Below are 14,087 nucleotides of genomic sequence, written 5' to 3'. Positions count from 1 at the left end.
GGCCTAGGGCTAACAAGCAAAGCTTAATATTTGTGTAAGGGAAAGCATGGTGATCATTAATACGACTGATAACATGTCATCAATGGGATCATAGTACAAAGGAGCAAGATTCCAACGTGGTTGTTCTGTTGGGTTATTTATAATCTGTGTGGCTATGGTAAAAAATCCCCTGGAAGTATTCATGTAGCACATCTAATGGCAGGTTAGAGTGTATAAGAGCTATACATTTTACTGAGTTTTATCTTATGCCACAAACTGTGCTAAGGTATTATAAACATTATTGGATTCCATCTTTACATCACGCATGGAGTAAATATTATTGTTTCCATTTCACATCCGGCAGTGGAATGGGGAATATGGCTCCTTATTCTCCTGAACATCTCTTCTGTCCAGTCACTCCCTTTTCCTTTGTGAAGTAAATCTCATTGGTATACATTTAATTTTGCATATTTGAGATCTTGTTCAGGCCGTGTAATCCGGGTCTTGAAAAATGAAACCACCTTGGTTGTCTGAAAGTTATCTTCTGAAAGCACACGTGTAGGGCGGGTGGCTGTCAGCTCGGAGTGTGCCCCTGCCTCTTGATTGTCAGTCTCCAGTGGCAGTGAGTTGATCCACTTATCCTCAAGTTTTATCTGCAGCATATATCATCTCCAATGAAAATACTGGCCAATATCCTTGTTAGACCCCTGTTGAGTGTATCCTGCATGAATAGTACTTTAGGAGTTAAAAACCACTTACTGAGACAGCTCTATGTATATGATTTGCTAAGAGGCATTGTTTAAAGCAGGGTCCACCAGGAGGGATAGAGGTAAACTACAAAGTGAAATGCAGGTTGTTAGTATCATCCTTAACACTGTAGTAGGCTCACTAGGCTAATCCTCCACCTGCGGCGCAGGCACACCGGGTTCTAGTCCCGGTCGGGGGGCCGGATTCTGTCCCGGTCGCTCCTCTTCCAGTCCAGCTCTCTGCTGTGGCCCAGGAAGGCAGTGGAGGATGGCCCAGGTCCTTGGGCCCTGTACCCGCATGGGAGACCAGGAGGAAGCACCTGGCTCCTGGCTTCGGATCAGCGCAGCACACCAGCCATAGCAGTCATTTAGGGGGTGAACCAATGGAGGGAAGACCTTTCTCTCTGTCTCTCCCTCTCACTGTCTAACTCTGCCTGGCAAAAAAACAAAACAAAACAAACAAACAAACAAAAACCAAAAAACCAACAACAAACCACTGTAGCAGAAATGTGCTTAGCCAGACCTCCTACCATCAACTTCCCATTTCCCTGGCCGTAAAAATGTCTTTTTTTTCTCAAGGGAATTCATTCTATGATCTTGATTTTTTTTTTGGAGTTACTTTTTTTTATTTTTATTTTTTTGACAGGCAGAGTGGACAATGAGAGAGAGAGAAAGCTCTTCCTTTTTCCGTTGGTTCACCCCCCAATGGCCGCTATGGCTGATACACTGCGCCCATCTGAAGCCAGGAGCCAGGTGCTTCTCCTGGTCTCTCATGAGGGTGCAGGGCCCAAGGACTTGGGCCATCCTCCACTGCACTCCTGGGCCACAGCAGAGAGCTGGACAGGAAGAGGAGCGAAGCAACTGGGACAGAATCTGGTGTGCCGACCGGGACTAGAACCCGGTGTGCCGTGCCGGCGCTGCAAGCAGAAGATTAGCCTGTTGAGCCGTGGCGCCAGCCAAGTTACTTATTTTGAAAGAATTACTGAGAGAGAAGAGATAGTGAGACCTTCCACTTGCTGGTTCAGTCCCCCAGATGGCTGCAACAGGCAGCACTGGGCCAGGCCAAAGCCAGGAGCCAGGATCTTCATCTGGGTCTCCCATGTGGGTGGCAGGGGTCCAAACCTTGGGGCCATCTTCTGCTTTTCCTAGGGATTTTAGCAGGGAGCTGAATTGGAGGTGGAACAGCTGGAACGCAAACCGCTGCTTCCATGGGATGCTGGCGTTGCAGGCAGTGGCTTTGCCTGCTATGCCATAGAGAGAGAGGTCTTCTCTCTGCTGGTTCACTCCCCAAAATGGCTGCAACAGCTGGAGCTGGGCCAATGCGAAGTCAGGAGACGGGAGCTTCCTCTGGGTCTCACATGTGCATGCAGGGGCCCAAACAATTGGGGTATTTTCCATTGCTTTCCCAGGCCATTAGTAGCGAACTGGATTGGAAATGGAGCAGCTGGGACTCGAACCAGTGCCCATATGGGATGCTGGCTCCACATGCAGAGGCTTAACCTACTGCACCATGGCATGGGCCCCTTTCAACCACAGCTTTAAAATTTCACAAAGTTGGGGTACAGAATTGTGGTGCAGCGGGTTAAGCTGCTGCTTGGGATACCCACTAGATTGAGTCTCTCTGCCTACTGTTCGGCTTTCTGACAGTGCACACCCTGGGAGGCAGCAGGTGGTGGCTCAAGTCGTTGGATCACTGCTGCCCGCTCGGGAGACCCAGTTAGAGTTCCTGGCTCCTGGCTGCAGCCTGACCCAGCCTTGGCTGTGAGCATCTGGGGAGTGAGCCAGCAGATGGAAGATCAATCTCTGTGTCGCTCTGCCTTTCAAATGAGTAAAATAAATGAATAAAATTTTCTTTAAAATTGACTAAGTTTACAAATACGTGCTGTGGTAGGAAATCTGGAGAAAAATACCACAGTTTTCCTTTCTTTGCCGTTCTGCCTGGTACGTGCAACCTGCCCTCTACCTACGGGGAAGCTGGTTCTTGGAGGAGAAGTGAGACTTGGAGAAACCTGCCCACAAAGCCAAGCTCTGCATTTACTCTCTGTGGGATCCTAAAATGAACAGCATCTTTAAATTCCTCTTCGATGGATCTGGGCTACCTGGAGTATCATCACCTTCTCAGTGTGTGCAGCAGAGTGAACCAATAGACCTGTGAACTGGAGACTTGTCAGTATCAGAAGAGGGAATGGCTAATGCGTTCTGATTATACACATGCAGCAGGCACCATTCGGAGTGTCTTATATTTGTGAATTTATTGAATTACAGCGATAATCCTGGGAAGTGGGTAAGATGACCATCTTTATATCATAGATGGGCAAAGAGGGATTAAAGAAGTTGCATACAGTCACACGTCTAGCAATGAATAGGGTCAAGATGTTTTTCCTAGTCTGGTTCCAGAACTTAAACTGTTCACCACGATGGTGCATTACTCTTGGTGTGGATCTTGTGTCTGATTTCCCACCGCTTCTTCCCTTGCTGTGCAGTAACTGCCCGCATTCTCACGTGGGTGTTTAATCTGCTCCATAAGGCCATGGGACTTGGAGAAAACAGCAGATGGATGAAGCCTAGACTATGTATGCGGTCCCATTCCCACCTCGTGCACTCAGGAATGAGTCACCTCTTCCTTGCTATCACAAAATGCCCGAGGCAGACGAACGATCGAGAAAAGAGGTGTCTGTAGCTCCCAGCTCTGGGGCTGCAGAGGCATGCTCCTGGCTGGCCTCAGCTCTGCTCTCTGAGGACCTCGCCACAGATGGCAGGATCACGCGCAAGCGGAATAAATCACATTTGGACATAGCAAGCCGGACGGAGAGTAGGCTGGGCAAGTCTCAGCATTTCATGGCAATGCTTTCATGAGAACTCACCAGGGCCCCGTGAGAAGTCTCCTTACCCTTTGTCAGCTCGTGCCCTCACGGGACCTAGCGCCTCCCTCTAGGCCTCACCTCTTCAAGGGTCCATCACCTCGCAGTGAAGCCGTTCTGGGCACCAAGATCCAAACAAGTGAGCCCTGCGGGGAGGACTGGTGAAAAAAACCAGCAAATCCATAGCACTGCCTGACCCAGTTTAGGCTGGCGAGCTTGAACAACGTGTTTTCTGGGGGTTTCCTGGCAAAAGGCTTCCTACCTTGCCCGTTATTCCTGGAGGGCTTCTGAAAGCAGTGGCCCCCAGTGGCAGTAAACTAGGGAAAACTTGGCAAAGCCCGCTGGTTCACTCTCCCCTCTGTGACCCATCCCCTCAGATTCGGGCTCTCCGTGCCGCAGGGTATGGGGAAGGCAGTTCTCCCATGAGCCCCTTGTGTTCTGCTCCAGAGGAAGGGCAGAAGGTCTTTCCTGGTTTAAGGACCTGCTTCATGGAGAAAGGGGAGGAAGGTGAGGTGGGCTTCTTGCATCTGCTATTTTCTCAAATACCAAGGGGCTGCATTTTAGCAGAGCTCATCCTGACACCCACGGACAGGACGTGTGAGTGGATCGAATTCAGAAGAAGCCTAGATCCTTATTTCACCCGGAGGGTGTGACTATGTCTAGGAGTAAGCAAGGGGATCCAGAGGGCTTCGTATTTAGAAGGAGGAAGTATCAGAGTGTGTGTGTGTGTGTGTGTGTGTGCACATGCAGGTTGGCTCTGGCTGATCTCTACATACCTCAGGGCGGACAGACGGTAACCTCCAGAAGTCCCTGGGGTTGTGCAGCTCAGGGGCAAGCAGCCAGTGACTGGGATGTGGTGTTTTTTTCCTGTAAGCTCTCTTTGGAGAAGAAAGATAAGGAGAGAGAATGGAGGAGTCAGTTGGAAAAAAGTCTTCAATCTGTCAATAGATCTGAAGAAATGAGCCATCTGGATGGACTGATACTGTGCCTTGAATTGGCATTGTTGTGTCTTCTGCCACTTGGCAGGGTGAGTGATCACAGAGCAAAGATAATTTGAAGCCGGCGCCGCGGCTCACTAGACTAATCCTCTGCCTTGCGGCGCCAGCACACCGGGTTCTAGTCCCGGTCAGGGCACCGGATTCTGTCCTGGTTGCCCCTCTTCCAGTCCAGCTCTCTGCTGTGGCCCGGGAATGCAGTGGAGGATGGCCCAAGTGCTTGGGCCCTGCACCCCATGGGAGACCAGGATAAGTACCTGGCTCCTGGCTTCAGATCAGCGCGGTGTGCCGGCCGCAGCATGCCGGCCACGGCGGCCATTGGAGGGTGAACCAACGGCAAAAGGAAGACCTTTCTCTCTGTCTCTCTCTCTCACTGTCCACTCTGCCTGTCAAAAAAAAAATAAAAAATAAATAAAAATAAATAAAAAAAGATAATTTGAGTGATAGACAACAGAGTTTATGCTCTGGCCCAGCTGAGGTTAGGGTGCTGAAATTTGTTCCTGCTACGTTAATATCCAAGTGAATATTCTTCAATTACTTCATTTTTCTTAAGGATCTTATGTATGCTTGGTTTGTTCACTGAACTGCAGAGTTTACTCTTTTTTTTAAGTTTTTTTTTTTTTATTTATTTGAAAGTCAGAGCTACACAGAGAGAGGAGAGGCAGAGAGAGAGAGAGAGAGAGAGAGAATGGTCTTCTGTCCGCTGGTTCACTCCCCAGTTGGCCGCAATGGCTGGAGCTGCGCCAATCCAAAGCCAGGAGCCAGGAGCTTCCCCAGGGTTTCCCACGTGGGTGCGGGGACCCAAGGACTTGGGCCATCTTCTACTGCTTTCCAAGGCCATAGCAGAGAGCTGGTTCAGAAGTGGAGCAGCTGGGACTCAAACCAGTGCCCACATGGGATGCTGGCGCTTCAGGCCAGGACGTTAACCCGCTGCGCCACAGCGCCAGCCCCTAGAGTTTACTCTTATTATGTGACCTGCGTGTTCCCTGTGAGGCTTTTCTGGAGAGGATCATGCATCTGAAGCAATAAGCACATTCTGTTTCTCTACCAACACAGGAAAAGCCAAAGAGACCCACTGACCTACTAGGGTCTTGGGGAAGCAGGTCCATTATGTTTCTCATGAGTCGTCTTGGCCTTCCTGCTCTGTAGTCTCCCAACAATCCCTGCATCCACACTCTGTACTCAGATCTGCAAAGCACATCTTGAGTATCAGACAATTTCTTATCATGTCTCCTGTGCTAATCAAAACCCCAAGCGCAGCATAACGGTTACTATGCTGCTTGGAGTGCCCACATCCCATATCAGAGTGCCTGGGCTGGAGCCCCAGCTCTGCTCCCACCTCCACATCCCTGCTCATGCTCACCCTGGGAGACAAGTACCTGAGTCCCTGCCACCCGCATGAGGGGCCCAGTTTGATCTCCTGGCTTCTGGCTTCAGCCTGGCTCAACCCTCACCATTGCAGGCTCTTGGAGAGTGAACCTACAAGTGGAAGATACCTCTACCACACTCTCTCTCTCTCTCTCTCACTCTCTCTCTCTCTCTCATTCTCTCTTTCTGAGAAAGAAACAATTAAATGGAGGCCTAGAGGCACTGCCCCTTCACCATTATTCCTCATGGGTTAGTGGTTTTTAAAATACTTATGTTTGGTTACACACTTTTGCAAGAACATTTTCTTGTACAGGTCAAAGTATAACTGTGACCTTTTGGTGAGCCTGAAGGGAGTTTTAGAGTTTCCACTGAATTCTTGTTAGAGGAAGATTACACCCCCAGCAGTTTCTAATCCTTAAATATAAGGAAGCGGAAGTCCTTTTATTATTGCATGATTCCATTCACAATAGTAATATTTCTTTGCTTCTGGGCTGAGCTACTCTGGCCAGCTAATTTTGCTTTCTAAATTGCTTCTGCTGACTTCCTTTGTCACGCTCTTACTCTGCTGCCTCACAGAGTCTTTGCTTTTGAGACACACAGAGCTTCTTTGATCAGCTTATTTGTTCTGTAATCCAAAATAAAGGCCTGTTTCTACGATCCGCCACGCAGAGGGTGGCATTTGTCCACTACGGACATTTGCAAGGTGCTTTCCTCAGTGGTATCAGTGGGGCTTTACCTGTGTTCATTTCCTCTGCACAGCCGAGCTAGGAAGGAGGAGAGATTGTTTGCCCCATTCTGCCCACAGTGACCCCGAGGCTCAGCGAGGCTCAGTCAGTTACGAAGTTCCTGGAGTAAAGTGGCAGAGAGGATTGGACCCCACTGCTTTAAATTCTGCTCTAAACCTTGGGCATGGTGCTGATTGCTTTTCAAGAGCCACGTGTTTGGTTCTCAGCCATTGCACCACATTTTCCCCTTTTCCAAGCTTAGCCAGTTTCTGAAGGCACATTTGCTTGTCAGTGATTCCGAATGCATTATCTCTAGTTCCGCACAACTTTCCAACTGAATTCTTTTAGGATGAAGTAGTGCATCTTTCAGACAAGTTCAGACAGCAGTGTTACTGGGCATGCCTCCTAGCATTTGGTTTATGTTTTAGGGATAGATGTGCATCTCAGTTCTGCTTAAAAGACAAATTCCTCTTTTTGTTTTGACCGATCCTGGTTCTGTCACTGGTCTGCATATTTTATCCATCTTCACTCTCATTGTTAAGTCCAGTAGCTAAACAAAAGTGCATTGGTTTTCCTGATGAAAGGTAGAACTGGCCATAAGAAGCTCACAAACAACCCAAAGCAAGATATACACTAGTAAGCTACTAAATTTCAAAAAGGATAAGGCACTTAATATATCCAAAAAAAATTTTTATTGCCCAAATTTGTGGCTTGTTTTCCATGCTAGAAATTGTATGTTGCTAGTGCACAAAGGACTTAGGTATATTTTTTCCTAGTATTTTCTCCAGTGATTCAAGTTCAAAGAGGAGTTAGATTTCAGTTACAAGATTAAGGTGAAAAGACCAAATAACCACAAATTGAAGAGTAATAAATCTCCATGTTCAGGGCTGACATTGTGACCACCATTGGTTAAGCCACCGCCTGCAATGCCGGCAGGCCATAAGGGTGGGGTGCCAGCTGAAGACCCGACTGCTCCACTTCTGATTGGGCTCCCTGCTTATGTGCCTGGGAAAGCGGCAGAGAGGGCCCAAGGAGTTGAGCCCCTGTACTCACATGGGCTACCCGAATGAAGCTTCTGGCTCTTGGCTTTGGCCTGACCCAGCCCTGACTGTCGTAACCTTACAGGAGGGTGTGGCAGCAGATGAAAGAGCTCTCTTTCTGTCTCTCCCTCTCTCTTTTTGTTAACTCCACCTTTCAAATAAGTAAAAATAAATCTTAAAACAAATCTCCATGGTCTTAGGGATATGTTTGAACAATGAGTCTTTATGGAAAAATACACAATTAAGGCAAGAAAACCAGTTATAAAAACTGCTCGGATCTGAAGCGGTGGTACAGGACCAAGTCAAGTGATGACTAAAGAAAACTGACCTGGTATCCGGAAAAAACTGCCGCTTGGCATCTGGACTTTGCATCACACTGTCTGGAAGTGGATTCAAAGGTAGCCCCAGGCCATCTGTGATGGTTAATTTGGGCCATGGGGTGCACAGATATCTGGCTAGCATTATTTCTGTGTGTGTCTGTGAGGGTATTTCCAGAAGACATTAACATCTGATGGGTGAGCTGGCCCATGCAGATGGAGCTCTTGGTTTTGAGTCAGCCTCTACTAACCCTTGGAGGACTTGAATAGGTGGAGTGGGCAAAACACTGGTCTGCTTTCATCACCTGTAGCTGGCCAAAAGAAACAAAAACGTGAGGGTCAACTTTTGTGATTCTCAACCTTAAATTTTGAAGGTTTATCTTTAATTCCTATGGAGGAATTCCTAGTGTCAGATAGCCACATGTGTATAAATAGAACACAGTAAACTTAGTTGTACAAAATTCAGCTTGAAAAGCAATTTTTCATCTACCTTCGCTATACACACACAGACACACACACACACACAAACTGTTGATTGACACCAAAGTATAACCGAGTATTTATGAAGCAATTCCTGCAAAGTATGAGGATCTTGTTCATGTTCCGTTTAGGCCATCGGGACCGTGTGTGTGTTCTTGGGCAAAGGTGTGGCTGTGTAAAGAGAGATACAAAGTGCATGGAAAAAGGGAATTCAAAGATAAGTTTATTTTGATGCAAAAAAAAATTTAAGTCTATGCTTGTTGTTGTTTTTTTTTTTTTTTTTTTTTTGTAAGGCACGTTTTCCATGAACTGTTTGAAGACCTGTTGTATAATTTGCTATAAAACCAGTGCAAAAGCTGGCATTTTAGAAAGCATGACACCAACAAGAATGCGGCTTCTGGAAAATGCTTGTGGCCTTGGGGAACCACAGCAGCAGGTCACTAGCAGTCACTGGGGCCCATCCTGTCCCGGCATTATGTCATGGGCCCTAGTGACGTATGGACACTGATGGAAGCAGCAGGCCTCAGTGCTAATCTCCCTGCCAGACTGGAGCCTTGAGAAGTTTTCTGATGAGGATAAAGGCGAGGAGACTGAAAGCCAGCGTGAATGATTACAGCTAAAGGGAGCCCCATGGGTGAAGTTAGCTTGATGGCAACATGTCTCATAGCCAAAGTTTGGATGACGAATAAAATGAATAGAGTAGGTCCAAAATTCCCAGGTGGCCTCAGGTCACTGAGTAGGAGGGTCAGTCATTGCCCAGCAGGGGTACCCCCTGCCTGGGGGCCAGGCCAGAGATGCACAGGGAAGTGGGACAGGTAGGGGTCACAGCCAGGGAAATGGTTATTTTTCACCCCTTAAGATTGGAAAGAGCAGAAGCCTTTGCGTCATTGTCCATGTCCTTTTCTTTGTAAACTTAAGAAATCTCAAAGAGCATGTTTCCTTCATAAAATGCATACAAGGGTATTTGTTACAAAACAGCATCCACCACAGCTTGTAAGTCCATACACAGAATATTTTACCAGCCAATCACCAGAACAGGTCAATTTAAAGGCTTTTAATTTTAATTCCTCTTACTTCTTTGAGTACGAAGGCAGTTGCATGCATATCATAGAAAATACAGAAAATAGGTGAAGCAAAAGGAAACATTCTCTGGTATGTCTACATTACATAACCACCACTGTTCATATTTTGGTTATTTTATTTCCATGTTTTCCTACATGGCTATTTTATGGATATAGTATTATAGCCTGAGAAATTTAACCTAATGTGATGTATTTTGTCATTAAAATTTTTATAAGCAGTTATTCTAGCACTATTATGATTCACCATATTTATAGACCAAAATGCATTTATTCACACGGTTGGATATCTTTTTTTGTTTGTTTTTTTTGTTATGATTGTAACTCCATCAAGGAGTTCTTGGAGCTAGGATCATTATTCACATTTTTAAAAACTGTTGTTTTAAAGATTTATGTTTTATTTATTTGAAAGGCAGAGCTACAGAGACAGGAGGAGAGACAGCGAGAGAAAGAGCTTCCATCTGCTGGGTCACTCCCCACATGGCAGCAGTAGCAGGGGCTGGGCCAGGCCGAAGCAGGAGCCAGGAGTTTCTTCAGGGTCTCCCACATGGGTGCAGGGGCCCAAGCATTTAGACCATCTTCTACTGCTTTCCCAGGTGCATTAGCAGGAAACTGGATTGGAAGCAGAGCAGCCAGCTCTCGCACCCGTGCCCATATGGGATGCCAGCATTACAAGCAGGGGCTTAACCTTCTACCCCACCAGAACTGGACTCTACTGTTTATATTTCTGACTACTTTTTAAAATGATTTATCATCAGGATTCTTTTTTTAAAAAAAGCTTATGCTCCTATTTTGGGGAATAAAATGGGACTTTAAATGAGGACATGGAATTTGTCCCAAAGGTGGAGGCCTCTGCGGAGATTCTTCACCCTATTTCTCAGTTTAAGGATGATTTACCAGTGACTGTACTACTTTCGTAGTGTGCCATTCAGCCTTGCTTTGACCCCATCCCCTGCACGTACCTGGTGTGGAGCTGACCTGACAGTTCATGTGAAGCCTGGCTGCACTGTGGGTGCTGTGTTTGGAGATTCATGGCTTTAGGCACTGTAGAAATGCAGCACTTGAAGGCTGAGTAACTCATACACAGAACCACGGGTAGATAAATGACACCTTGGGAAAGTTATAAATTTCTATCACTTGATTTCAACTAGAGACCGTAATACCACAATGCTGACTCCTGCGTCCTTATTCAGATCCCAACAATGATAGACTTTCCATCTGATTTGACATGGCAGCTGAATCTACTGTATCCATTTCTGACTCCACAAGACTGTCAGTCTCACCACTGAATAATATAAGACTGGCATTTGCCAAGTCTCTTACGAACATGACAGATGGACAAAAACTGCTACCATATCCAATTTGTAAGTTTGTGTCTCTGATCACTGAAAATAATCATTATTCTTGTAGCCAGGAATGGTAAAGAAAAAAAAAAAAACAACAGGTGATAATGCATGAATGATGAATTTATGAAGGAAACAAGGGGAAGATGCATAGGTTGACAATACTATCCACCTATTGGTAGATGAGGTTAATGCTTATTTATAGGAAGGTAGTAAAGCTACATTTTACAAAAACTGCATGTGATCTAGAAAGTACTTCTCAGCTTTGCAACACTGTTGTCAACCTAAAACCCTTTGCTAAAGGGGGATTTCCTGGGATCTGGTTAAGCAGTGGGTAAGGGAAAAGCAAAACCTATAGATGAGGGTGCAAAGCTGATCAGAATATAGCTGTTTGAGGATATATATTTGCATAGGCAGGACTGCTCACCTCTGTCAGTTGAGGTCTGACATAGAGTTCTATGATTTTAAGGTACCATTATTACTGCAAGATGATAATGTGTAACAAAGTCAACTTTTTTAATTTTATAGTACCTTATAGAGTGAAATGCTCATGTCCATCCTTTTATTTTTGATGTACACGTGCCTACATATGTTAAAATGCTTTGCCTGTGGCCTGTCCCAGACCTGGCTGTCGCAGCAATTTTGTGAGTGAACTCCTGGATGGAAGATCTCTCTATGTCTCTGTTTATCTTTCAAGTAAATAAATATTAGGGAGGGAGGGAGAGAGAGAGAGAGAGAGAGACGAGTAGCAGCAGAAATGGTCTACCCTACCCTAGTGGAAGATTTAAATTAGCATTCCAGTTGTTAAACAACAGTGGAATAAACATTTCTAAAATGGTTCCAAGAGAAGCTCTGCGTTTGGGATCTTGTTCCGGCTCTGGCATTCCTTTCCCCAAATCTTCAGGCATTGTTTCCTCCTGTCTTTGCTTTTCAGTTAAGGATCGAGTCCGTGAAAATGTCACTCAGTAGCAGAACAGCCTGTTGGAATAGAAAAGCAATCTGGGCTTTGGAGACGTAGGCACCGTTTTCTGGTTTTCAGTAGTCTTGGGTTGGTAAAGGTTAATGAAATAGTGTAAGTGAGAGAGAATTGAAGGTAGAGTGTATATGGTCAGGCTGTGCCATGATGAGGATGATATTTCTAAGTGGTGTTCTTTCTGTGTGCTTATGTGTGTATCTGCATCTGCATATTTGTTGCTGCATGTGTTTTCATGTGTATGTGTGTATATTGCCTGCAAATGGCTGTGTTTGATATATATATACATGTGTATGTGTGTGCTACATGTTTTGGTATGTCTTAGTATGTGCACATATGTATCTGTGTGAATATTTTCTATTGGCAATTGATTAGAGTTCTGATTGATGGCTCAAAATGCTTCCAAGGTTTTTAAAATTTATTATTATTATTATTTTGAAAGGCACAGAAAGAGAAACAGGGAGAGATCTTCTGTCTGCTGGTTCACTCCCCAGATGTCTGCAACAGGCAGGGTTGAGACAGGCTAAGGTTAGGACTTAGAACTCAGTCTGGGTCTCCCACAGCGATGGCAGCGTCTGACTCCTTGAGCTCTCTCCTGCTTCTTCCCATGCTACACATTAACAGGAAACTGGAATTAGGAGCAGAGCGAAGACTCAAACTCAGGCACTCTGATATGGGATCAGAATATCCCAAGCAGTTCTCAACAGGTACAGCAAGTGCTGACCCAACTTTGGTTTATTTATTTATTTTTTTGCATGCCAAACTTTTCTAGGATATGTGAGTAGAATTAACATTTTGCACATGCACTAAAAATAAATTGTTAATAACTTCCTGGGGCTTTGGGTGCTCTTTGAAGCCTTTGCCAAAAATGAGAGGGAGGATCTTGGGAGCTTGCTGGTGTGTGAGGCTCTCTCAGCATGCCCTCATCACCGCTTTGCTAATCTCAGTTCTGCAGAATGTGGGTCAAGGGTGTAGCTCCATGTCCTCAGTTCTTCAAAGCGGAGGCACGGTCACGACCACTCTGAGTTCCTGTTGATTTTTTTACTTTTAGTCTTTGTTACTGCGTCATCTCTTCCTGGGAAACTAGCAGGCGGAGTGGAGAGTCACTCTAGGTCTCTTCTTCCCCTCTGCCCTGCTCCCCCTACCCAGCCCCGATTTTCAGGGTTTGCGTGATGCTTCTGGCCTTAGGTTTCCCGGGCGTGCCCCAACACCTCTCTCCTACTGCTTCCCACACTGGACATCGTTTTTCGTTTTCATGTTTTGCTAGTAGATCCTGTGTCATGTAAGGGTAGTGGCTATTGAATGTGTGCCTTGTACGTGGTGGATGGCCACTGACTGAATGCTGGCCTGAAGCCAGGTAACTGGAAAGCCCCAAGGACCTAATGCAAATGTGGAGTGGAAAGCATTAGTCCTGGAGGTGGAATCCTTCTCTCTGCTGATGAGGCAAGCAAAGCCAAGTTTTTTAATGATTACACTGTAAATAACATAGTGGTAGATGTTAGTGGGGGAACTAAGACAACCTGTACTTAACAAAAAGAAAAAAGGAAGCCTCTGTTCTCTCTGTGAAGTTTCAGGCCTTTTCACTGAGTATAAAATTCTTTTTTGTGTTTTTGCACAAAAAGGGAATATTTTGTTATACTGACATTAAGTCAGGATGAGGAACTTTGAAAAAGGAAAGCATTTGAAATTCTGTATAGAAAGTATTTTAAAAGGCCAATGAATGCGCACTGTTGTATATTTGGGAGTAAAGTGTCCATGAAAAGGAAAGTAAAGAGGCAAAAAATCTCTTTCTTATCTGTGCCAATAAAACATAAATGCACGTTCCTTCCCCATGAACATCATCAGATTGGATTCATAGAGCACTGTTTTGCAGAATTTGAAAAGTAACAATCCAGAGAGCTTTCTCTGAAAGCCAAACCCCGAAAAAAAATGAGGATTAAAAGCAAATTTATAGGGAAAGAAAAAGCCTCTCCCAACCCATGTACTGGAAATCAGCCCCATTTCATTTCAGACGATTAGCCGGAAATGCCCTGACTGTTTACCACCTGCATTTTCGCAGTAATTTACAATTAGAACCCAGCAGTAAGTATTGATTTCCAATTGATGGATATCGTCTGTGTCCTAATAAACTGACAGCCCTTCAGAAGTCTTGCCAAGGAGATCTTTAGAATACATGACACG

General features: G+C 45.4%; 1 protein-coding gene across 5 annotated transcripts in view; it reads left to right on the top strand.

The window, feature by feature from the left end:
- LOC149126026 (uncharacterized) overlaps positions 1–14,087 on the top strand; it is an 84,168-nt gene that overhangs the window by 32,242 nt on the left and 37,839 nt on the right. The window lies entirely within an intron of this gene.

Source organism: Oryctolagus cuniculus, chromosome 6 (genome assembly GCF_051225735.1).
Source record: "Oryctolagus cuniculus isolate XC-2025 breed Fujian yellow rabbit chromosome 6, ASM5122573v1, whole genome shotgun sequence".
Lineage (NCBI taxonomy): Eukaryota > Metazoa > Chordata > Mammalia > Lagomorpha > Leporidae > Oryctolagus > Oryctolagus cuniculus.
This window is presented reverse-complemented; position numbering and strand designations above follow the sequence as displayed.